General features: G+C 38.2%; 1 protein-coding gene and 1 long non-coding RNA gene across 5 annotated transcripts in view; one reads left to right on the forward strand and one right to left on the reverse strand.

The window, feature by feature from the left end:
• PRKN (parkin RBR E3 ubiquitin protein ligase) overlaps positions 1-24813 on the forward strand; it is a 1297079-nt gene that overhangs the window by 25796 nt on the left and 1246470 nt on the right. The window lies entirely within an intron of this gene.
• On the reverse strand, positions 14094-23570 carry LOC118531368 (uncharacterized). Its single transcript, XR_004915149.2, has 3 exons — positions 23327-23570; positions 22848-22999; positions 14094-14629 (listed from the first exon to the last, which is right to left on the reverse strand). It is a non-coding gene; the product is annotated as an uncharacterized LOC118531368 (long non-coding RNA).

A 24813-nucleotide genomic window follows, 5' to 3' on the forward strand; every position in this document is an offset into this window, starting at 1 on the left:
ATCTTTGATAAAATTTGAACTGATTTTGATGTTTGAATTGATGTTGAATCTGGTTGTGCACTGAGTTAAAAACAAACAAACAAACAAACAAAAAACTTGTTTATCCTTGACTTTCCAGGCTGTCTTTTTTACATTGTTTCAAGCCTTAGGGAAATTATAGAGGTATGCTGGACTTTTGCATGTGCTGATAGTTTTTTGTCACATTTAAATGATTTCTAGTTTAAATAAGTTACTCTTGTAGTAGGTTTAATTCTAGTGCTGACCCAGTGAGTCAATTTTTTAAACTACATCTCCGATTTAAAAAATTATTTTTAAATTACTTAAACCTCTCATTTGTGATTCTATCAAGATTCTGATAAAAGTCCATTTCCATTTTTAATTCTTGCCTTCATGTGCAAGTGTTAAATAAATATTGTAGTAAAAGATCTTTTATAAGAGTCTCTTCTTAGAGTATCTTTTTAAAGCATTGCTTTTTAGGCCAAACCAATAGCTTTTTTTCTTATTCATTTCAGTTATAACCAGCTTTGATTTTGATTTGCTCACCAATGGATAGTAAATAAAAATGATGTAAATTTAACTTTACCGGGTATATCTGAATTGGTATTAGTCCTTGGATTTTATTTTTTTTTTATTTTTATTTTTTTAAAGATTTTATTTATTTATTTGACAGAGACACAGCGAGAGAGGGGACACAAGCAGGGGGAGTGGGAGAGGGAGAAGCAGGCTTCCTACTGAGCAGGGAGCCCGATGCGGGGCTCGATCCCAGGACCCTGGGATCATGACCTGAGCTGAAGGCAGATGCTTAACGACTGAGCCACCCAGGCGCCCCAGTCCTTGGATTTTAATGGTTAGCATCACGGATTCCTTTATTCAGCATGCTTGTATGGATCTCTAAGGAGGGCCAGATCCCGGTCTTTACAAATCAAAACAATTTTACATACAGATTCTGCTGTTTAGAATCTTGTGTTTAGTTGGAGAGACAAGTCATAAGTATGTAAAACAGTTAATAGCAACATATGCCATGAGGCATTTAGCAAAGGAAAAACAGTATAGATTAGAGTGATTGTCTACTCATCAAAAGATGAGGCTTAAGTTGGACCTTGAAGAATGTATAGCATTTGTAAAATTGAGAGGAATAGAAGGAATAGGGGAAAGGATGGGTGATTAATATGAATAAATGATGTTGAAGGATGGTTAGGAAATGGGTCAATTTGAAGTAGAGACTCATACAGAATCAAAGTGGGTTTCAAAAAGACAGGCTAGGAAGAAGGAAGGAAGAGAAAGATATTAACATTTAATATCTACTATTTACTGGGTGTTTAACTTGAATTATGCCACTTAATTCTCAAAATATAATCCTGTAGTTTGATGTTGTGATCCTAATGTTGCAATCAAGGAAGCCAAATCTTAGAATCTTACTGAAGGCCACCAAATGAAGAAGTGGGTGGAGTTCAGATGCAAATAGTCAAGTACAAAAAATGGTGTACACAAGCACGATTGTCTGCTATTTTTGCAAATCAAACATGCTCGAAACATAACTTGTCATCTCTTTTTCTTCTTCCCAAATGAGTTTCTTCCAACTTATTTTTATTAATGACTTTATCATTCTTCCAATCTCTCAGACTTAAAACATTGGAGTAATTTATGTTCTTAAAATTAGCTTTTAGTTCATACAGGATGTTTGAAAGTAAAATGTAGGAAGAAATAGACAAGGAATAGATGATACATTAAAACACTTTTCTTATTTATCTGTTACTATAGTAAGCTTAACTTATTGGTGTTAAGTGTACTGTATATACTCATCATGTTCCGCAGCTTACTAGATGTTATTTAGTCAGGGTTTCATCACAGTATCTAGAAAAAGTTGATTCAGTTATGTAATCTGAACCTTTTTTGTCATAATTTGGCAGATTTTTGGCACATATTTTTTCTCCATATTTCCGCATTCGATTATATATTGATTTCAATTGATTTTTCCTTCACTGTAGGTCTTACCCCCCCCCCCCGCCCCCAATAAGATTCTAAAAAGGCAAAGATTTTTTAGTATCTTCTCCATTCTTTGCTTGCCACTTGGTAGTTATGTATCTTCTGAATTACAGTGTGTATAATGATCTGGAACATACTGGCATATGAGGCCCCTGTAGCCTTGTTTCTATTCTGGCAGTTATATAATTATAGCTAGTACCAGCCATCACCTAATCCTAAACCATTCATGGGAGTGATTTAATAATATTTGCAAAATGACTAACAAAATTCTTTTAATGGACAATGAAGAGCTCTTCAAAAAATGTTGAAGTACCATTGTTTCTGAACTCCATCCCTGGGTCTGGTTTATGAGTACCACTCTCTCTCTGATCAAGAAACCACCTATACATTGTATAGATTCTAGCAATTCCTTGGGGCTAAGGTAGGAATAAAATTTAAGGTATTCTGCTTGCAAATATGAGGCACTAAAGCCCTCCTGGAATTCACTCCCCCCTAAAAGGAAAGAGCTAGAAAAACTTGGACATAATACGAAAACAATTGCCTGGAGGTACTGAAGAGTGAAGAGAAGCAGAAGACTGGTGGCTAGTGCATACTGGCTTGGAGGAGGAGGAGATAGGAGGCTATAGAAGTAGGTTCCAGTCGCAGAAGCTTGTAGCCTGGGGCCAAGTACAGGACCTGTGGATGCTTAGGGCACATGGGAAGAACTCACAGTCTTTCTTGCCAGGGGAGCCGGAAAAGTGAGGCCCTTTGGTTTTGGGAGCCACAATCTTTAGGGCTTGACTGGGGTCCTCATGCTCAAGTGATGGTTCTGGAACTCCAGCCAGCATTTAGAATTACAGGCAGGAAGAGAGGAGCAAAGGACTTAGAGCAAAAAGTAGTGAACTAGCTCATCTGTCCCCTTACAAAGGGCTTTCCCCACAGTCCATCAGTGACTTCCACTTACATCTCCATAATAAGGACGGTGTTGCACGGCCAACCTTGACTGGAAAATACAGTTTTAAAAATCTAGGTGCATTGTCACTCACCAGTGATGATATCAGGGTTGTATTAGCAAGAAGAAAGGGAAAAGATACGGGGACTAGGCAACCAGCAGGATTTTACATAGTTACAGGTGCTTTATATATGCTGATCCTTTTCTAGAACCTACCATCACATCTGCTAAGATGTTCAAGCAGGGAGGAGGAAAACCTTCCCTTAAACGCCAACACAGGCTTTTTCTTAACATGTAGATCTGAACAAATTCCCCAGAGTTTCCTATGATTGCCATTCCTAAGCACGGGTGAGACAGCTTAGGAAAGTATGTGTGTGTCATGTCTGTATGCTTCATGAGTTCCCGTCCTTGACCGTGTGCTTCTTCCTGTGCTGTGGTGTGAGAGCATCATTTATCCAACAGAATACAGAAGAAATGAAAAGGGACTGGGAATTTTTATTTTTAATAAGCACCCCTCCCTCAAGCAATGTTATTATCAAATTATTGACAATCTACTAAAAATGGGTAGATATGCAAAAATGGATTCATAAACTTCCTTAATAACTTTTGAAGTTTCTCAATAGGTTCGCATTGAACTTCAACAAAAGCCTACACTGTTGCTTGAACAGATGCTTCCCAACTTGCTGCCACAGCATACATAGAAAACACTGTTGCTTCTATTTTTCTATTTCTGCTGTTGATGTTTGTCTGTGTTTAATTTTCTGTTATAGAAAATGTAAAACATTTTTATTATTGAAAGCATGAAGGTTATGCAGAAGTAGGGAGAATGGCATAATGAACTCCCACGTGTCATCTATCCAACTTGAACCTCGTCAGTCTGTACCTTAACCCACCCTCCCCACACTAGACTGTTTGGAAGCAAACATATGGATTCTGAATTGAACAATCTGTTAAAAATAATTATGAGACAGTAGCACATATATGAATACTAATTTGATATTAAGGAAATATTGTTAAGTTTTTGGTGTGTTGATGATATTTTTGTATACTTTAAAAGAGTCCTGGGGCGCCTGGGTGGCTCAGTCGTTAAGCGTCTGCCTTCGGCTCAGGTCATGATCCCAGGGTCCTGGAATCGAGCCCCACATCGGGCTACCTTCTCGGCGGGAAGCCTGCTTCTCTCTCTCCCACTTACCCTGCTTGTGTTCTCTCTCTGGCTGTCTCTCTCTGTCAAATAAATAAATAAAATCTTTAAAAAAAAAAAAAAAGAGTCCTTACCTTTTAGAGATACATTCTGAAATATTTATGGATGGAATAATGTAATCTCAGGGATTTGCTTAAATTTTGCTTTTTTGAAGTCCTTCCTATCACAAATTCTTTGAATAAACAACTCAGTGAATCCAGTGTCTAATTTCCCCACAAACAAATGGATGCTTTTCCAAATGGCTTTTCTGTTCTCAGCTGTTGAGCCTAGTCAGGGCACAGGAAGAAGTCCACCAACTTTTAAATCAAGCTTCAAGAGGAAACCCACAAGCAAAACAGGGCTTGAACTTGCTTTTCTTCTTTCTCTCATGAGATAGCCTTTCCCCATGTTTGCAGAACCACATCTCCCTTAGGATTTAGAATTGAACTCTTTGGCCTAAAAACTAAGATTTTAGTGATCTAGCTCCTTAATTGTGTTTTTTTTTTCCAATTTTTGTTTATTTGTTTTCATAATATTTAGCAATCATTGCTACTCAGATATCTTTTGTTTTTATTTTATTTTTGCTGTCTACTGTCTCTCTCTGTCCCCCATCCTCCTCTCTCCTCAGTGTGTTTTCTGTAATCAATTTATTTGTAGAAAAGAGTAACATTTACTGAACACTTTGCATCAGACACTGCATGTAGGTAGATGCTCATTTAAACTTCAGAACAGCTATACATTTTGCATATTCCCATTGTATAAAAATTAATCTTAGGCTCAGAGAGGTCAAAACTGCCCAAAGATCAGAAGTCATTAGGAGGTTAGTCAAGATTTGGACTCTAGTTTCTCTGACTCTAAACTCCATGTACTTCCAGTTAGGCCATCTGTTACTAGTAATGCTTTTTAATATTTTTTTTTTTAAAGATTTTATTTATTTATTTGACAGAGAGAGACACAGCGAGAGAGGGAACACAAGCAGGGGGAGCGGAAGGCAGAGGGAGAAGCAGACTCCCCAATGAGCAAGGAGCCTGATGTGGGACTCGATTCCAGGACCCTGGGGTTCCGACCCGAGCCGAAGGCAGATGCTTAACTGACTGAGCCACCCAGGCATCCCGCTTTTTAATATTTTTAAATATTGCTAGGAGGCTCTTTAACTTATATAGTTATAACTTATGTTTTCCAAGCCAGGACCAATCATATTTTGCTCAGATTCAGAATTAATTTCCTAAATTGTGAAAAATCATTGGGAGTGTCTCCGAACCCAACTTTTACATTGTCCTCTTTAAATATACAAATGACGTGGCTGGAGAATGGACACATCCCCACTCCCAAAGGTCAGAAATAACATCGAACAGTACAGTTTTATGAAAAATTTCCTGTTGAATTGATGGAGCAGTGAGTGGGGGAGAATATACCATATGAGTAAAGACATAGAATGTTTTTGCAGATCTAATTTTACAAAAAAAAGTCATGTCCTGGCATTTTTAAATCGGGCTATAAATTTAGTAATATTTCAGTAGCAATAATAGGATGTTAAATACGACTCTTCATGCCCGAAATTTTAGGATTTCTTAATGGTAGTTACCATTACCGGGAGCAACCAACTTTGAGAGTGTATTTAACTTAGGTTTTGAAGTAATGCTTGATGTGACTTCAATTTCTGTGACCCAGAAATATTGATGTGCTAATTTTCTGAGTTAAAAACTTTCTTTTTATGTTTTTGTCCTTGCTTAAATGGGTAAATGCTGGCTAAATGACTTGGAGAATACAGTATTGTCAGGAAATGACAAGAAGTATTGATTTACCTTATTCTTCTTCCCTCAAGCAGAACAGCCATAAAATATGTTCAATTTCTTCTCATTTCTGTCTGCAGATGACACTGACTTGCAGTGTGAGAGCTGGGTGTGGACGTGATAGGAGCATACTGATAGTTACTAGCATTTGACTTCAAAGCTTTAGAGCCAGAAAGCATACTGACAAGCCCAACCACAACTTTATTCACTTCATTATTGTGGCACTAAATTTTATTTGTTCGTTATAAAAATGGATGTAGGCCTGACAGAAAATCCAGATAAGGACCATTCCTTTTGGACTAAAGCTTCCCATTTAACATGAAACCTGCTTTGGATCTATTTTAGAAAACTTCACAACTATTTAACATGGAATGTATCATTACATTTCAAAAAAAGGTATCATTAAATGGAGTTAAATTCAAATCAAGTTAAATAATTCTGTATCATACCGATTTTTTTTTTTTTTAAGGATGAAAGGTTAAAATTTAACTTCATTTGACTTGTATACAATTTTTCAGTATATTCTTAGGTTATTCACAGGGCAACAAACTCTTCCAGGACTATAAATTCTCTTCGGAATGATACAATTTAATTTTGAGTAACTTTAAGGGATTCTTTAAGCTTGGAGGCGCCCATCTGCTCACTGGCCTCGAGGGGCACTTGTGCAAATACGCAGGTTTCCAAGGCCTCCAGGAAGCACATACATCAAGCATGCTTATTCTTCTTCCTTACTTCTGCATCTGAAGGCCTCTTCTCCTGCTGATTGCTGTCATTATCACCCTTATCGCTGGCATGTAGAATGAGAGAAGCTGTCAGGATTAACTGACTGATTACAGCTATTGACAGAAATGCCTCCTGAACTCCTACTCTACAAACACCAGTTTCTCCAGTATTTATCCCTGGAGCTGCACGAGGTCAATAGGCATGTTTTCGTGGGGTGGGAGGTGGAGTATATTCAGTAACATATGTGTTTCATTAAAATTCATGTGCAGTTTGAATTGTCTGACTTATTCCTGGGATCTGCTTCTTGTCTGATTCTTACAGTCACTACACACCTCTTCAACTAGCTCATTTAAAATAGCTGCAATTAAACTTTATTAGGTACCGAGCGTTCTGAGATCCAAGGCCGTGATTTTGACTATTTTGAGGGATCTGTGTGTCAATAAAAGTTTCTTAGAAGCAAAAACAGCTATTGGTGTCTTACACTTTGGTGATAGAAGAATGAAGTCTAATGGTTGGATAATTCTCCTTTTCCAAGTTGGGTCCCTTTAATACATTTGGGGAAGGGACATCAGAGATGGTGATCACATCAGGTGCTGCTCCCCTCCTCACATCTGTTATGGACAGCTTTGGTACAGCTGCTCACTGTCAGCCTAAAACCATGTGAAGAGAAAACCCTGAAAGTAAACTCTCAGTATCCTTCATTGCCCAAAGCAGAACTAACAACCTTTGATTCTTTGATTCTTAGACCTCTGTGATGGATGTTTGGATGGATCAGCACCTTAGCTCTACTGAGGGAGGGTGCAGTGTTAGTGGCAGATGTCAGGCGATGAGTAAGACAAGATGGGTCAGAAAGAAAGGCAAGATGGCTGCTTTAGGCAGGACCTTGTGGTGCACATAAATCTTACAAGGTTGAATTTATGAGGCACATTAATCTCTTACCTGAAAAATAGTCATCAGGTAAATAAGTGGAAAATGATCTAGTTTGCAGTTGGTCAGTCTCATTCATTCATTTTATATTGGTTCCTGTAATTGGTTTACATTTCAGAAGTTGCTGCTTATTTTTATTTTGCCGATACAAATTATATGAGCTTCTTCTTTCTGTGCATTTATTTCCACCAAGACCTGAAGTTGATTAAACTTAAGAGGTTCAGTGGTTATTGGGTATCTGAACAGAGAGTGGTCATGACCAAGGAATTGGATAATAAGGCTGATTGAGATACTTGTGGGAAAAGAGAATCTAGTTTATGCGTGAGGTCCCTAAGACCACCCTCAGTTTTAATTATTTGCCTAAAGTATTCACATAACTCAGAAAACCTTTTATACTCACAGTTATGGTTTATTACAGTGACAGATACAGATTAAAATGAGCAAAAGGAATATAGGGCAGAATACAGGTGAGACCATGAGCGACCTTCCAATTGTCTTCTCCCAGTGGGATTTTGTGACAGTGCTTCATTCTCTCGGCAAGGATGTGTGACAACATGTGTGGATTATTGTCCACCAGAGAGGCTTACTGAACTCAGTGTCCACGAGTTTGGTAGGCAGGGGCCACCAGAGTGGCTGACCTTAGTTACTCTGTTTCCGGGCCTTCCAGAAGTCAAACTGATAGTGTGGTCTAGGACCCAGGTGAACAAAAATGGATGTTTAGCATAAATCATATTGTTAGCATAAACTGTGTGGTGTGGGTCAGTGCTTCAGGTATTAAAAGACACTTTAGTATTACAAGGGCGTAGAGGTAATATCCCAGGAGCAAGTAAAAGGGCCAGTCCTTTATCTGAGCGTGCAGGACTTGAATACCCAAGGCCTGCTAAGTTACATGGCATAGCACAAGTCTATGCTAATGCACAGGGCAGTGAAATCTGAGTTGAACTGTCTGGAAGAGGTCTTGAAAACAAGCAGTATTGATCAGAAAGGGGTAGAAACCTGGGAATAAGCAACACAGGAATATGGCTAATGGCTCAGACTATAGTTGGAACCAGAGTCCCAGTTATAAGGGCCGATACAATATAGTTTGTAGACTCAGTCTGGACTTCTGGTGCCAGGAAACCAGTAACAATAAAATCTTTGTAACTGGACACTCATTTCCTAAGCTGAGCACCTGGATCCTTCTGTGCCTTCTACCTGAAGCCAGAATCGGGGTAGGGCAGAGCAAAGAGCTGTAGCGATGTTGCAGTAGAAGGTGGGGTCACGGAGCTATAGAAAACATCATTGCTTAGCAACCTTTATCACCTCAAAATGATGACAGGTACTTTCATTGCCACTCAATTGGGGCCTTTGAGGGAGAACCCCTCAAAATTTCTGTAATAATTGCCCATTTCAGTGTTAGCTATTTCTAAATCTCTAGGCCTCGGTTTTCTGTTTTATAGAGTGAAGAGGAGTGACTACATGATTTCTAACATTTCTTCCTTCTCTAATATTTTGCAATTTTATGCCTTAAGAAAACCATTTCCATCAATTAGGTTTCTTACCTTTTTCATGGTATTACCTTGATTTCTTCAGTTTTCCTTTGCATTTTCCATATTGATTTGGCTACTTCTTTTTTGCTAAATAACAAACATTTCTTTTCCTTTTTTTTTTTTTAAATGAAGAAGTTGAATGTTTTCTTATTAAACTATTTATCTTCCTGCAAGGCTGTTGCTTCATTGTATAAAAATAGCACCAGCAAATGTAGTATATTGCAAAATTAAGGTAATATTGTTCTTTATCTGACACTATACAACTAACAAACCTTTCTCTACTGCCAGTTATTTCCAATGGGAAGATTATTTCAGTATTTTGACCCCCATCCAGGGATAGATGTAATAAGCAAGTTACAATATTCCCTAAGGCTTAAGGTCACAATGTTGTCCTTGAATTACATAATTTTTATAACTAGTTTTTAACTACAGATAATTTCAGGATTCTGAATATCATAACTGGAGCATAAAAATCAGAGGGTGTTGCAAAACAGATGCATATTGTGTTTTTCTGCAATCATTATAAAGTTAAGGGGTATTTTCTTCCATTAGCATTGTTGCAAGCAGTCTCTTTTTCCACTGGTATTGCTGATAGTTGCTATTTTAAATCCTCTGTGTACCACTAATTTAAGAAAACTATGCTAGATTAAGTTGTTTCATACTAGTTTATTTAGGGTTTCATTAATGAGTGAAGAAGCATATGAGAAATACATAAAATCTATTGAGGAGTGAAAATGGAACCCCTAAATAACAAACATTTCTTATAGAAATATAATCCTGCTGTATTACTGAAGTGGGGTAGGGGGGCAAGGTTAAGGAATTCCCAAACTTAACTGAAGCTGTCGCTCTCAGCAGGATGGACCTTATAGCTTGGCTGAGGGATTGTTAGCTTGGCCTCTGGAGATTTCTGGGAAACCAGTTCCTATTCTGATTCTGTAGAAATACCAAGTTCAGGTAAGTGCTTAGACTAGGCAGCACACGTTTGAAGGGATTGAAGATGGTGCATTAGCCCTGTATTTATTTCCTCTTCCTCCTCTCTCTCTCTCTCTCTCTCTCTGTTCTCTTCCACCCCTCTCTCTCTCTCTCTGTTCTCTTCTACCTCTCTGTCTTTTTCTCTCAACAGGTATTTCTTATGTGACTGCAGCGTGCAAGCACTGATACAAGTATATGAAACAAAAACAAATCCCTTCCCTCAAAGAGCTTGGAGGATCAAATTGTAAAATACATAATATGGTAGATATTGATAGTTTTGTGGAGGAAAAATAAAAACCAGGAAGGGGGATAGGAAGTATGGACTGAGAGTGGTCCTTACCTCACAGAGTCAGTGTGGAGAATGCAGGGACAGCTGCGTCGTGAGCTTCTTGTGGCGGCTGGTATGAGCAGAGGTAGAGTAGGGCATACATGGACTGGCCTTGGTATGTTAGCGATGGCAGAGACTTGGAGTTGCCAGGGCCGGAGGACAGGTCGGAGGAGAGGAGAGGGCGGGTAGGCTTTTCCAGAGCTGTGCACATTTCTGGATTTCCTCTGAAGTCTTCCATCCGCAAGCGTATGTTTGTGTCTGGATATACTGTCCCCTGCATATCACGCGACATGTAAGTCCACAATCACTGAGAAAAGTTGGACCTGTCCTGGGTAAGGAAGCTCCCGGAACATGTTCAGAGGAGGTTGCCTGCAGGGACGGTTCAGTCTTCAGTTCTGAGCCAGTAGATACTGCCCTGATCCTCGAGGTCTCATGGACCTGGATGGATGCACCATTTGCTGTAGGCAGTGGGAGCCAGAATACAGCTTGTCTCTCTGTCTGAGGTGGTGGTGCTGGGTTCTCCGCCGCTGGGTATTCTGACTCTGCTGCCTTTCTCGCGTCCTTCGGCTCAGAACTATACAAAGTATGGCTAGTGAGCCGATGGTGGTGCAAGAAGCTAATTTAGCAAGATATGGCTAGTTTTTATTTTTTAATGGAACAGAATAGAAAGGAGAGAACTTCTCATCTAGGAAGGTCTGCATGGTTTCACGAAACTAATTTCACTTAAGTACTTGTGAATGTGTATGTCTGTCAGGTTGTGATGTAAAATATACTTCTTACTGTGTTTTATGATTAAAAAAGAAACAGCCACAACGGCTCTGAAAGCCAGGCCTTTAGATGTGTGAGCTCCGTCTGTGTGACCGGGGCCGGTGTCCTGTCTTCCTGCACCCACGGCTCCGTCTGTGTGACCAGGGCCGGTGTCCTGTCTTCCTGCACCCACGGCTCCGTCTGTGTGACCAGGGCCGGTGTCCTGTCTTCCTGCACCCACGGCTCCGTCTGTGTGACCAGGGCCGGTGTCCTGTCTTCCTGCACCCACGGCTCCGTCTGTGTGACCAGGGCCGGTGTCCTGTCTTCCTGCACCCACGGCTCCGTCTGTGTGACCAGGGCCGGTGTCCTGTCTTCCTGCACCCACGGCTGACATTTGTCAGTACAGTGGTTGTGCATTCCCCCTCTCCGGCTGTCGGTTCTCATCAATGGGATTTCTGTATAGAATCTGCTAGTAACTTCAATCGAAGCAGCCATAGCAGTCTCTGAGTCTGTGCTGGTAACTCTCGGTATCTTATCTACCTCTGAAGAAGCAGATTTTTGTGATTTGTGCATATAGACACACATGGCCTTTAAAGAAAATGCTACGACCTATATACTTACAAGCCCAGCAAGGAGGGGATGTAGCTGCAGAAACTTGGGAATGTCCAAAGTATTTGCATGGCAACCTGTCTTTTCCCTGTCAGGGCGCCCAAGGCGACTGTTGCTTCAGGGACGTAGGGCTACCCTCCTTCCCGTTGCTTACCAGTGGTATTACCTAGAGTGATGTCGGTTGGATTAATTCTTACTGGTAATTTGGTGGAACTTTTTTCCTGATAAACACTGGTTTTGAATTAAGACTTAAATGAGAATAATGCATGTAGAAGTACTTTGTTAACAGGAAAACACTAAATGCATTTCTCCAAATGTGTTCAATGAATCATTAGTTTCTAGAACTTTTAATGGTTTGATAAAAAGGTTTTGGGTCAGCTGAGCTTCAGAAACATGGGGTTAAGAAAGTTAACTTTTTTTTTTAAAGCAGGACTTCTCAGAGCCTTTAATAGGATAAACACATTTTGATTCTTCAAGTGTTATCCAAACTTCTTTAACTGTAAACCCTTTCTTCTTGGGTTATCTAATGGGATAGACTGTTTTCAGGAACACTGCATTTAATCATATCGACTATTATTATCTTGAAATCTTGAGGCTACACTTTTTTTTTCTTTGGGACATACTCTTGAAATTATACAAAAAGTTGACATTTTCTGGCACTAATCTGTTAATGCAACATGCCTATAGCTCTCTCTATTATGAGACAGTCACATGTATTTTTAATTCTCTAAAAAAAGTAAAGTATCTGGTGCTAAAATATTTCATATTTATTTTAAGTTTGTGTAGATTGAGAAAAATATTTTTACTTCTATAATTATCTGAAATGCTCTAGCTTTACATTTATAATTATATCTGTAGATGTAACAAGGGATTTTACTAAAGGAAGCTTTTTGTGTATATGTGAAAAGATGCTCTATTTATTATGTAGTGCTTATCACATATGGAGAACTAATAACATACTCACTTTGATTCTGGTGAAGTTCTGTCTAATTCTGAAAGAGGTCAACAGGAGGACACACCCCAGGGAAATGATTATAATATTGCTACCGAAGACTCAATTTTTTGGGACATCATATCCTTCATGACCAAAATTATCCATTGCAACATGAAGGTTTAACATTCAGTGCCAAGAGAGAGGTCTATTAATTGTATTTGGTACCCATCAAATCAGTAGAATTTAAAATTTGTAATTATCAATTAAAAAAAGAAACAAGCGTTTTTCAAAGATCCCTTACTTTCTCTACTTATTCTGTCCTGGGGCATTTCATTAGTAAAAGAAGAAATAAAGATGAACATCTGATTGGACATAGTTAGACTCGTATTTGTGCCATGGATTCCAAAGACGGCGATTTCAAGTAAGGATGAAAGCAGTATGTGGTTGTAGTATCAAATTTTTCCCCATTTGATCTGATATCTATTATTTATTATTACCAAGAATTTTACTCATTTACGGATTGTCTAAAAGCCTTTCCTTTCTTAGTCCCGAGCAGGTTGTCATTTATGTAGTGATTTTGATGATAAATTTCTACTTATTTTGTATGGAATAAATGTAAGGTATTCCTCCTCCCCAGCCCCCAAATTGATTCAGTCTTGCTAATGAATGGAAGTGATTCCTTTCCCTTGATCCTTTCCCAGGGAGTACATTGATAGTGCTTTTAGCTAAGAGGCAAAGAGCATCAGTGTGTGAGTGCAGGCTCTGAAGAAAGATGGCTTAGGTTTGAATAGCAGCTTCATTGTTCACTAGCTGTGTGTATGTGGTCAGATTACTTAACCATTCTGTGTCTGCTTGGTTTTCCATCTGTGAAAGGGAGGTAATAATAGTACCTAGGCTGTAGAGTTGTTGTGAGCGTTAGAAATGTGTTAATCTATGCAAAGTGCTTAGAATGGTACCTGGCACATAGAGTAAGCACTCAATTTTAGGTATTATTATTTTAGCTAGAGCAAGGTTGCTTTTTACTGATATTCAGAAAATTTAAACTTTGCTTGAAACCTAATTTGTATTACATTCTAAACAATATCAAGTGTATTTCCTCAAGTACATCTTCAAGAAAAAAATGAATGCTCTGATTTAACCAATAAGAATGTCTTCCATTTAGAGGAAGGAATATATCCTCTCCTGAGTCTTCTGATTCAAGCCATGGGTCTAAAATTCGAGACCACACCCCCATGTGCATGTTTGGCCTAGCAGTATTTTGTTTCGGTTTTGTTTTGTCTTGTTTTTGAGATGCCTTCAAGCTGGACATGCAATCACAGGTCACAGGCTCTGCCATGTTCTACCATCTTAAACTCTAGCCTGATTCTCCCTTTAGGTTTCAGAGGCCATAACTCCTGTTATTTTAGATGGATTTTATAGAGTATTGGTCTACATTTTACCCAGGGGGCTAAACATATTGAGGAGGGCCATGAAAGATGGTTTCTTTTCCTGGAGACTTGTTTGTTTTCAGTCATAAAGACATTGGGATCCTTTATGTATTTCCTTGATGAATAAATAATGTGGAACCCCAAAGTTCCAGCACTATGGTGGATGTCATATTCTTGCCAAAATTTTAGTTTGTAGAAACTAATCCAATAAACACAGCATAGTTCTACCCCTAGCATTGGCTGTTCCAACATACAAAGGAGTGAAATGATTTGAAAAGAATTGAGGTGTTAATACAACTGATCTAATTCTAAAAACGGTTGGATTGAACCCAATAGGCAGTATCAATACAGGTGAAGAATGCCGAGCTTTTTTTTTTTTTTTTTGGCTGTGCGGCAGGGGCAGCGATAGTAATTGGAGCCCTTTAACAGGTCTTAAATGTCCACAGATTCATAGGGGACTTCTTCTTGTTTGACTTGTATGTTGTTTGTCTGCCATTGGCGTTAACTTCTTTCAGTAAGAGTGATGCCCTCTGAGTAATGCCCCTGTTGTGAACCAAGAAAGACCCATGAATTATTAATAGCCTGCAGGGTTACAGAGCCCGTGTAGGAACGAGAGCGGTGTGCTCTGTACAACAGTTCTGCTCACCTGATCTTGACAAATTAGGAGCATCTAAAACATACTCCTGCTTGTTAATACAAGAAGTGGGGGAAAGGTGACTTGGAAATGCATCAATATTTAGCCCTTTTGTAGAATCTCAAAAGGATAATAGCAAACAGTGTTTCTTCATAAATAACTGTCTCTCCTATCTTTGTGGTTTAGTGTGGTAGGCTAATGCCTTTCTGTCAAGCTAAGCTTTATGGTTCAATTTCAGCTGTACTCCTTGAGAAACAACTAGGAAAAAAAGGTAAGAACACAATTATAAAGATGCCTACTCCATAATCATTTAGTCCTGTTTCTAGAACTTGATCCTTTTCAAGTATATTTTCTTCTTTGTATTAAGCTGATAGGGAAGGAGAGCAAATAAAACTCTTTACAGGAACAGCAATTGTTTTATCAATAGCCTGGCTTATGTGGGAATCTTGGCAGGAGGATTAGGAGTTGTAGCCACATTGAAATGTAAAGTATGTAATGCTGTGCTAGCAGGAGATGGGTTTTAAAACATCCTAAGCGGGTGCTCTGGGTACTTACTAAAGTTACAGTTGAAAATTTCATTTTACTCAAGATAAAGACTATTGTGTATTTATTAGATAGTTATCTAGTACTATTGATCCATTACTCATTTTTATTAGGTAGTTATCTAATGTTGTAGATCTATTTTTTAATTTTCATTGAGGTATATTACACAGACAGTGAAATGCACAAATGTGTAGAGCTCAAAGAATTTTTCCATATGCACACACTCATGTTCTCACCACTCGGATTAAGATGAAAGAATATTTCTGTCTTGAAGGCTCCCTCACGCACTCTCCCAATCAGTACTCCCACTGAAATTAACTACCATCTGACGTCTATCGCCATAGATGAGTTTGCCTGTTCTTGAACTTCATATAAATGGAATCACCCATTGTATTTTCTTTTATGTCTGGATTCTTTCAGTCAACATCTTGTCTATGAGAAAGCAGTAAGTACCAACTTAGGTATTTGCCTTGTGGCTTGATTTATAATTCATGCTGCTTATTTAAGTGAACTAATTTTCTGGTTTGAGCAGAGTGATTATAACAGATACCTTGATCACAGGTATGTATAAGTGCTTCAGAGCTGTTAGAATCCATCACAATGTTTGGATTGCCAGCACCACATAATAAGTATAGTATTAATGTAAGGTCCTCAAATGTTCCTTTTCGTTGTTCTGACTAATCTAGGAGCAATGTGCTCTCCATTGTGTAAATTAATAAGACCTTAATATACCTAGTTACTTGTTGCTGGAGGTTGTAAATTGTCATTCTTGCAGTCATGCTGAGAATCAAATTGCATTTGTGGGCCAGCAACACCCTTGTTAAGCCATCCCACTGTTAATGATAATTAGAGATTTGTGCTAAATTTGGCCTGTATAAAAAAGTAACACAGGTGGAAAAATTTGCATACATGTCTTCAATAACGAATTGTTATAATTTCTCAGAAGGTTAATTTTTATATTTCATATAGATTGTTCCTAATCAACAGTGGGATTACTTTTTCATCATGTTAAGATACATAGCCTCTGCAGTAGGATGACTATGTTAAAAAGAGGCATGACCGTATATGAACATTATCTTAAATTTATCCAGCATTATCTCATCTCTTTTCCACTAAGGAGAAGTAGAAGGCAACTAACTGTTTCCCCCAGAAAAGACTCCTCTGTGTTTGTCTGTTCCTCCCACCTTGTTCTCAGGAATATAGTTTAAGTCCTTCTCCACACAGCTTTTGTCTTCTTTTCTGTTTATCCTATTTTATGAAGGTAAATTAGCTCTGGTCAGTCAGGGTTATAAAACAGTTCCCCTCTACTGCCCTTTTTCAGGACCAGTCCAGTGGTAGCTGCTGCTGTACGTTGAATTGCGCCCCCTGTGCCCAGATTCATCTATGGAAGCCCTAATCCCCTCGTACGATGGGCCTTCAGGAGGTCATTAGGTTAGTGGACCCTCATGATGGGATTAGTGCCCTTATGAGAAGAGACCCCCCAAGGACGTGACAACATAGTGTTCATGACTGATTGCACTGTCAAGATTACTGCCCACATGTATTGATCTTTTATAGGACACATTTTCTGTGCGACATCTTCATAGCATTATAATTTAGATGTCACAACAGTACCTTGAAGTTGGCATCATCCCCCCCATCTCACAGATGAGAGCATTAATACTCAGAGGTGTAAGCTGCCCCAGGGCCACAGCTGGTCAGTGGTGGGGCTGATCTGAATACGGGCAGGAGGATGTCAGAAACTGCTGACCTTGGGCGCCTGGGTGGCTCAGTTGGTTAAGCGACTGCCTTCGGCTCAGGTCATGATCCTGGAGTCCCTGGATCGAGTCCCGCATCGGGCTCCCTGCTCGGCGGGGAGTCTGCTTCTCCCTCTGACCCTCCCCCCTCTCATGTGCTTGCTCTCTCTCATTCTCTCTCTCAAATAAATAAATAAAAAATCTTTAAAAAAAAAAAAAAAAAAAAAAGAAACTGCTGACCTACCAGTATGAAAGAGGCAATTTATATAAATTGCAGATCTTTTTTATTTTATTTCATAAACATGTTTATTTTTAAGTTACATTTTAAAAGTCCCAGAGGAATGTCTGGGTGGCTCAGTGGGTTGAGCATTGGACTCTTGGTTTGGCTTGGGTCATGATCTCAGGGTCTTGGGATGGAGTCCCACTTCGCTTGCGCTCCATACTCAGTGGGGAGTCTGCTTCCCCTCTCTCTCCCTCTGCCCCTACCCCCACTCGTGCACACTCTCTGTCTCTATCAAATAAATAAATAAATCTTAAAAAAAAAAAGGTCCCAGAAGGTTCTATTTAGTGTCATATTTGGTGAAAAGGAATACTTATTTATATTTTTTACAAATCTGTTTGCTCATATTACCAGGTGTATTTAAATCCTGCTGTGATTTGTTTTTTAACCATAGCCATTTCGTTTTGGTTTTGTTTCAAATAATTTACCTTATTAATGTTGATCAGAATTTAAAATAAGTAACCTGCTCCTTAAGTCATGCCCTGTATCCCCACCACAACCATCCTCTCTGAAGTTTGCCTTTTTACTAGCCCCATTTTATTGATAAGGAGATAGGGTTAAAGAATCAACAGAATTGGTAATCAAATCCAAGCCTTCTGACTCCAAATACTGTTATTTTTTCCTGACTATTCTGACTCTCTTAATAGACACATTTTAAAGGCAATCATTACGCTTATACTTTAAGGATTATTCACTGATATAATTGCTATGGGGATAAAATTCCCACCTCTAAGGAACATTTAGTAAACTTTAAAAATATACATGATTTCTGAATTGTATAGAAAGCTGTGGGGAGTTAAAACACTTTTAAATGCAACTTAAGTCTTAATAGTTAATAGTTTATGCTGCCTTGATTTTCTTGGCTGAAGAGTTGAGTTTTAAATCTCAAGGGTGGAAAACGCTGAAAAATCAGAGGATCTTGGCATACTCCAACAAAGATAATCGGCCTTTTGTAGTGTTCACAGTATGTCAGTAAAATGCAGTCTGCATATTCGAAATGAAGGCAGCCTATTAATTTAAAATTGATTGGAACATCTTTATACAATGATGAGGGCAAATCAAGAAAATTAAATAAACATTCTAAAGGGAAATGTGTAATATGTAATGGACTACCAGCTGCATAAAATACTGGAGTAGACAAAAACTGGCCTTAATGATGAACAGGGAATTGTATTCTGACTGCTTTTATGCTACTTTCTCAAAGAAGGATGTATATTTTTCCACTATTAAATATTTATCCACTTAAGTGATTTTGATACTACAAAGAAGTGCAGTTTTTCAGAAAAATTCCTTCATTTTTTGCCTTCTTTTCCAGAAATTTTTATAAGGAAAAATGTTTGAAAAATATTATTGCCAAAATTCTCTGTTTCCTGTATTCCTGCCTCTCCAAGTCAAACTAATGTTACAATATAAAGACAAATTTATTTACTCTCTGAGAAAGCTGCCCGTTGGTGGGATTGTTCCATTTTAGTATGGATTCTAGATTTTTCAAGTTCATAAACCTCCAAGAGACATATTTGTATGAATTTATTAGATATCAGAAATGACATCCCAGGGAACTAGCTAAATAATACATAAAGTAATGATTGATAGTTTGCTACTGACCTGGAGCCAGTCATTTGTGTAGCATATTCCATCCTGTAAGATAGGCCCCCTCGGTGGACTGAGGTTGCTGGGTCATAGACTAACATAAGGATCTTCCTCCTTTCTGTGCAGTTTTTGTCTTCTACGAATTTGTGCCAATTATTTGGAGCAGCCCTTTCCAGTAGAGTTTTCTGGGCTGCCGGAAATGTTGTCTCTGCTGTCTGATACGGTAGCCACTGACCACATACGACTACTGAGCACTTAAAATGTAGTAGGTATAACTGAGGAACTAAATGTTTAGTTTTATTTCACTTTAATTAAATTGAAATAGTTACCTGTGGGTAGTGGCTGCTTTTTCAGACAGCACCAGTCTAGAATAAGGCTGGCCACTCCCCCTCACTGTTGGGAGAAGCATGAGCAGATTTGTATTTCCTGGCTCTCTTATTAAAAATACCAAATATTTTACATTTTAAAATAATAAATGCTCATTAAGAAACATCTGTAAAAAATAAAATACAAATAAAAATTCTTGCGCTCTCATTGCCCCAGTAAAACTATTTTTCAAGTTTTAGTGATAGTGGATTTCTTTACAGTGTTTTTGATTCTACAGATCATTTTCAATGTAACTGTAATTATCTTTGTACAGTTTTTTATCTGGAAATTTTATTTAATATTACAGGGTTATTACATTTTGTTTGCAAATGTAATTTTAATACCTATATAAAGATTCACCAGGTGAAAATACCGTATTTCATGTAATCAGTTCACTGTTGGATAGCTGGGATGTTTTCAGTATGTTGCTGTTATACATCATACTGCTATGTGCATCTTTGTGTGTGAAGCTTTTTCCAGATTTAGGATTTGTTTTTGAAAATTTCCAGTAGATTCAGAGAAATGGAATTTACTGGGTCAAAGGGTATGAACATTTTAAGGCTGATGAATATGTATAGCTGGATTATTTTTCTAAAATGTCACATATAAAAAATAGAGCCTACATCAACACTGGACATCCAACACAGCTTTAAGGTTTTGTTGTTGTTGTTGTTGTTTCTATCATGACAATTTTATTTCATGATAAAATTTTCCTGAGTTATATTTATCTTACAACTTAAAGAGTTAGAAATTTATAAGAGAATTTGTCCTTGGTAAAGTTTTACATTTTTTGCTGATATATTACTTTTTCTTCCACTTTATTATTTTCTTGATGGAAGAAAAAGAAATAAGAGAGTCTCGTTCTGTTTTGTGCTGTTAAGCAGAGAGAAACCTTAACTATTTTTAGAATTGTTCAAAAACATGTGAAGAGGCCAAATAAGAGATTTCCTACATTTTACCTACTTTTTAAGTAATAACTTGTTATTGTACTTTTCTTAATACTATTTGAGGAAGAAAAAACTACGTGTATGAATTTGATAATTTGGGGATATCAGAAAATAATATTTTAACATGAAAGGAAATAGGATCAGAAATGAGAAAGATAAAACCTAGATGGCAGTGATAGTTTAACATCAACATTGAAAAAGAAATATACTCAGTGGCCAAAGAAGTTACAGCAAGGGAGAATTTAAAATGTAGGCACTGACTGCTGAGCTCAAGGCCTTAACCCAACTCAGAGCTGCCGTTTCTGAGGCTTCCTGGGTCAGAGGCAAGATAGGCAGTATGACCTGGGAGCGTCACACTTTCGTCATAGTTTTTGCTTGTTTGGCATTGACGTTGGAGCCAAGCATTTGCCCTTTTGTTTTATTTATTTATTTATTTATTTAGGGGGAGAAAGAGAGAGGAGGGGGGAGGGGCAGAGGGAGAGGGAGAGGGAGAGAGGGAATCTTAAGCAGACTCCACACCCAGCGTGGAGCTGACACGGGGCTCATTCTCACCACCCTGAGATCATGACCTGAGCTGAAATCGAGAGTCAGACGCTTCACTGACTGAGCCCCCAGGCGCCCCAAACATTTGCCCTTTTGAAAAAGGTGATAGTATCAAATAAATGCCAGTCAAGGTTTGTCCCAAACTGTCTCCTGGGTGGTTGAGACCCTGATGCTGCAGGCTCATTAAGAAATAAGTTACTTACCTCTCTCAGGGGAGACGTACTTAAAAAAATAATAATAATCCCCCCTTTTTTCCAATAAACTTTTCTTTTTACTATTATGTGTATTTTTATAAATGCACTTTGAAGATAGATAACATAAACATGTAAACATCACTTTTTAATCAGCATTTGTTGAACCTGCAGGATTTTTGTGTATCCAGGCTACACTGAGGACATAAAAGTGATTTATAGGCCTTTGATTTAGCCTTTAGATCTGAATTTAGGTCTCAAATCTGCTTCAATGGTGTATGTTTTTAGACACATCAATTGTGTCACTTTCTGATACTGTACTTAACACCTACAAAGCAGAGTCAGATCAGAAGATCTTTTAAGATCACCTTCAGATAAAAAGTAGTTATTTAATCTCAATCTGTACCTCACACCATATACAAAAATTTAAAAATGGATCATAGACCTAAATGTAAAACTTAAAACTGTAAAACTTCTACAGAAGAACATAGAACACGCTCTTGGTGACTTTGAAATAGGCTAAGATTTTTTAGATGCCACACTAGTGCATGATCCATAAAAGAAATAATAATGAACAGGACTTCGTCAACATTAAGAACTTCTGCTCTTCAAAAGACACTGTTAAGAGAATTTAAAACACAAGGCAAGACTTGGAAAAACGCATTTGCAAATGGCATATCTGATAAGTTATATTTAGAATATATAAAGAACTCTCAAAACTCAATAAATAAGAAAACCAAATATAACATAGGCAAATGATTTGAACATATACTTCACCAAAGATGATACACACTTGATAGCAAGTAAGCACATGAAAAGATGCTCAATATTATTAGTTAGGGAAATGCAAATTTAAGCTGCAGTGAGATGCCATCCTATACTTGTTAGGATGCGTAAAATTAAAGAGACTGGTGTACCAAGTATTGGTGAGGATATAGAACAGCTGGAAATCTCATACACCACAGGTGGAAATGGAAATGGAAAAACCACGTTAGGGAAAAAAAAAAAACAATTTGGCAGATTCGTAAATAGTTACATAGACGGTTACTGTACAAGACAGCTTTTCCACTCCCAGACATTTACCCGAGATAAATGAAAGCATATGTTCATACGGGGACTTGTACACAAATGTCCGTGGTAGCTTTATTTGTAATAGGCAAAAACTGAAAATAACCCAAATAACCATCGACAGGTAGGCAGGTAAACACATTTTCGTATATCTATGCAATTGAATACGATTCAGCAATTAACAAGGAGTGAACGATTGATACATGCGACAATGTGAATGACTTCCAAAATCATTATATGAAAGGAAAGAAACCAGACAAAAGAGTAAAATGTGTCCCGTATTATAAAAAGTAGTGGACATTTGGCGTTAACTAAATAAATCTGACTTAAATTTTCTAATGTGTATAATTTCCAGGAAGAACGCTTGTTTGTAAATGTGCAAATTTTTAAAAAGCCTCTTTTCAAATGAGGCAAATGTATGAAAAAGATTGTGGCTCTAAGTAAGCTTCACCGGATAAAGGCAAATGCTTTATAAAAGGTGGCAGTCTAAAAAACAAAAAGTATAAACCGTATGATTTTATTTGTAAAAGTTCCCAAAAATACAAACTGTAGGGACAGAGAACAAATGAGTGGTTCCTGGAGACAGGGGTGGAGGAGGAGAGCGGTGGGGGCATTACAGAGGAGCTGGTGGGTTCTTTGGGGAAGATTTACTCATTATCTTGATTGTGGTGGTGATTTCATGGGAACCTTCCTATGTCCAAACATAGCAAATTGTATACTTCAAATATGTGCTGCTTACTGTATGCCTATTTTACCTCTTACTAAAGCTTTAAAAAAACACAATAGTCCTTTTAAAAATCTCTTTACCTAGATATCTAGATAAGCTTCTTTTCGAAGAAATCTGCAAGCCAGTCAGTACTTACTGAGCTGCTGCAGGTGCAGATCTGGGTCTGCTTGACAATTGCATTTCGCTCAGGGATTGCCACATTGCCTTTCTCGTTTAAACCAGTCACATGGGTCTGAATACAATCAGCTCTGACAGGGTTCCAGACCAGTGTGATTGAGAGAACAAACTCTGAAATTGAGAAATAAATATTTCTGTGAAATACTTTTTTTCTCTGCTATACAAAGATTTCGAGAGTCTGCCTCGCCCACCATTTTCGAAAATGTTGACTTTTCTGACAGTTTCAGGTGCAAAGAGTATTTTTGTTTATTGCTTTTATTCTCCACAGGGCCCTTTGGGCGAGGACTCGTGTCTAGAGTTGGAAGGGCCACCATAAATGGAGTAACTAGAAGTCAACCTTTGCAGAGATAATGAAATAACTTCATCCCAGCGGAGCAAAGGAAAGCCTCCCATCCAGCTCAGCTGTTGCTGACCTTGAGCTGTCCCTTTCCCACTGACCTGCGTAGAAGCTTTTCTACGTGTCCTCTCTGGCTGAGCCTCGCTTTCTTTTGGTGAGGTGCTGCCATCTGCGTGCTCTCCCCTGGCTACTGTTCAGTCTGCTTTCTCTCTCATGCCAGCGGTCAGATGGCAGGGCTGGCTTTAGGTTTTCAGTATTTCTTCCAGCATGTTCTATAGCATCCATGACGCTCAAGTCATCTTTTACAGAACGTACGCTGTGTGTTAGGAGCCGTGGAAGGATGAATTACACATCTGTCTCACGATCTGGTTGTCAGGGACTTTTTACCCTAGTCAAAGCTCAAAATAGATTTAAGTCACTTCCTTTCCTTTCTCTTCATCTATTTATCATGAGGCCCGTCCTCCACAGTACTGGAGGGCTTTATCACCTCACTGCCATCCCTTCTCTGTCTTGATTCTGAGGCACTTCTTTGGGAACTTCAGAGCCTACATTACTGACCTGTCAAAATCCTGGCCACACATTTCTACTGCTGCAGTCTGATTTAGTATGCCATTTCCCAGAACTGACAACTCAGAAATCTTAAACTTGGCAAGCCCACTCTCTGACAATGAAGTTTTATTTATTTATTTATTTATACCTCTGCTATCCCTTCATTTCCGGTGTTAATGTATTAAACCACACCAAGACTTTTCTCTCCAGAGCTGTCCCAATCATCGGAATCAGATAATCCTTCTTGACATTTTCCTCTAGAAAGGCTTCATTTCATTACAGTGAGTGGTTTCATTTTTGGTTCTTCCAGCATTAAACATTCACTAGAATCCACAGCTCCCTGACTTCCGTAACTTTGCAATAAGCAAACATTCTCTTTTGTATTTCTGTCCCTGATGTCTTCCTCTCCATCTATGAAAAGCTCAGACTCTCTCCATCGTCCCAACCCATCTCAGAAGAAAAACCTTTTTTTTTTTTTTAATTTTTTTATTGTAGGAAAAACCTTTTCTTATATGTTGCTTCTCATTAACTGATCTCTTCCCTTGCTGATTTGAAATTCCAGGTTTTCATAATTTAAATAATGACATGTACTTGTGTCTATTTCTGGACTTGTAACCCTGTAGTCTTTCTGTTTATGAGTCAGTATATTATTGCGCTTTTATAATATGTTTTACTGTCTGTTAGGTTGGGTTCTCCTTTCTCTCTTCCTCTTTTAAAAATAGTTATTCTCAGATACTCATTCCAGATGACTTTAGAATAACTTCACTAAGCTTCTCAAAATTATATTGCAGATTTTATTAATATTGTATTTAATCTACAGATTAATTAGAGAATGGATGACTTTAACCAAGTTATTCTTCCCATAAAGACCCATAATATTTCTCTATTTATTAAGATGTTTCCATCTATTTCTTACTCTAGCTTGTTGCTTTCTTCATGTAGGTCCTGTGCATTTTTTATTTTAGGTATTTTATACCTTTTATTGATAGTATAAGTGGCATACTGTGGTTTCCTTCTGACCTTAAATGCTGTCTACATG

This window comes from Halichoerus grypus, chromosome 9 (genome assembly GCF_964656455.1).
Source record: "Halichoerus grypus chromosome 9, mHalGry1.hap1.1, whole genome shotgun sequence".
Taxonomy (NCBI): Eukaryota; Metazoa; Chordata; class Mammalia; order Carnivora; family Phocidae; genus Halichoerus; species Halichoerus grypus.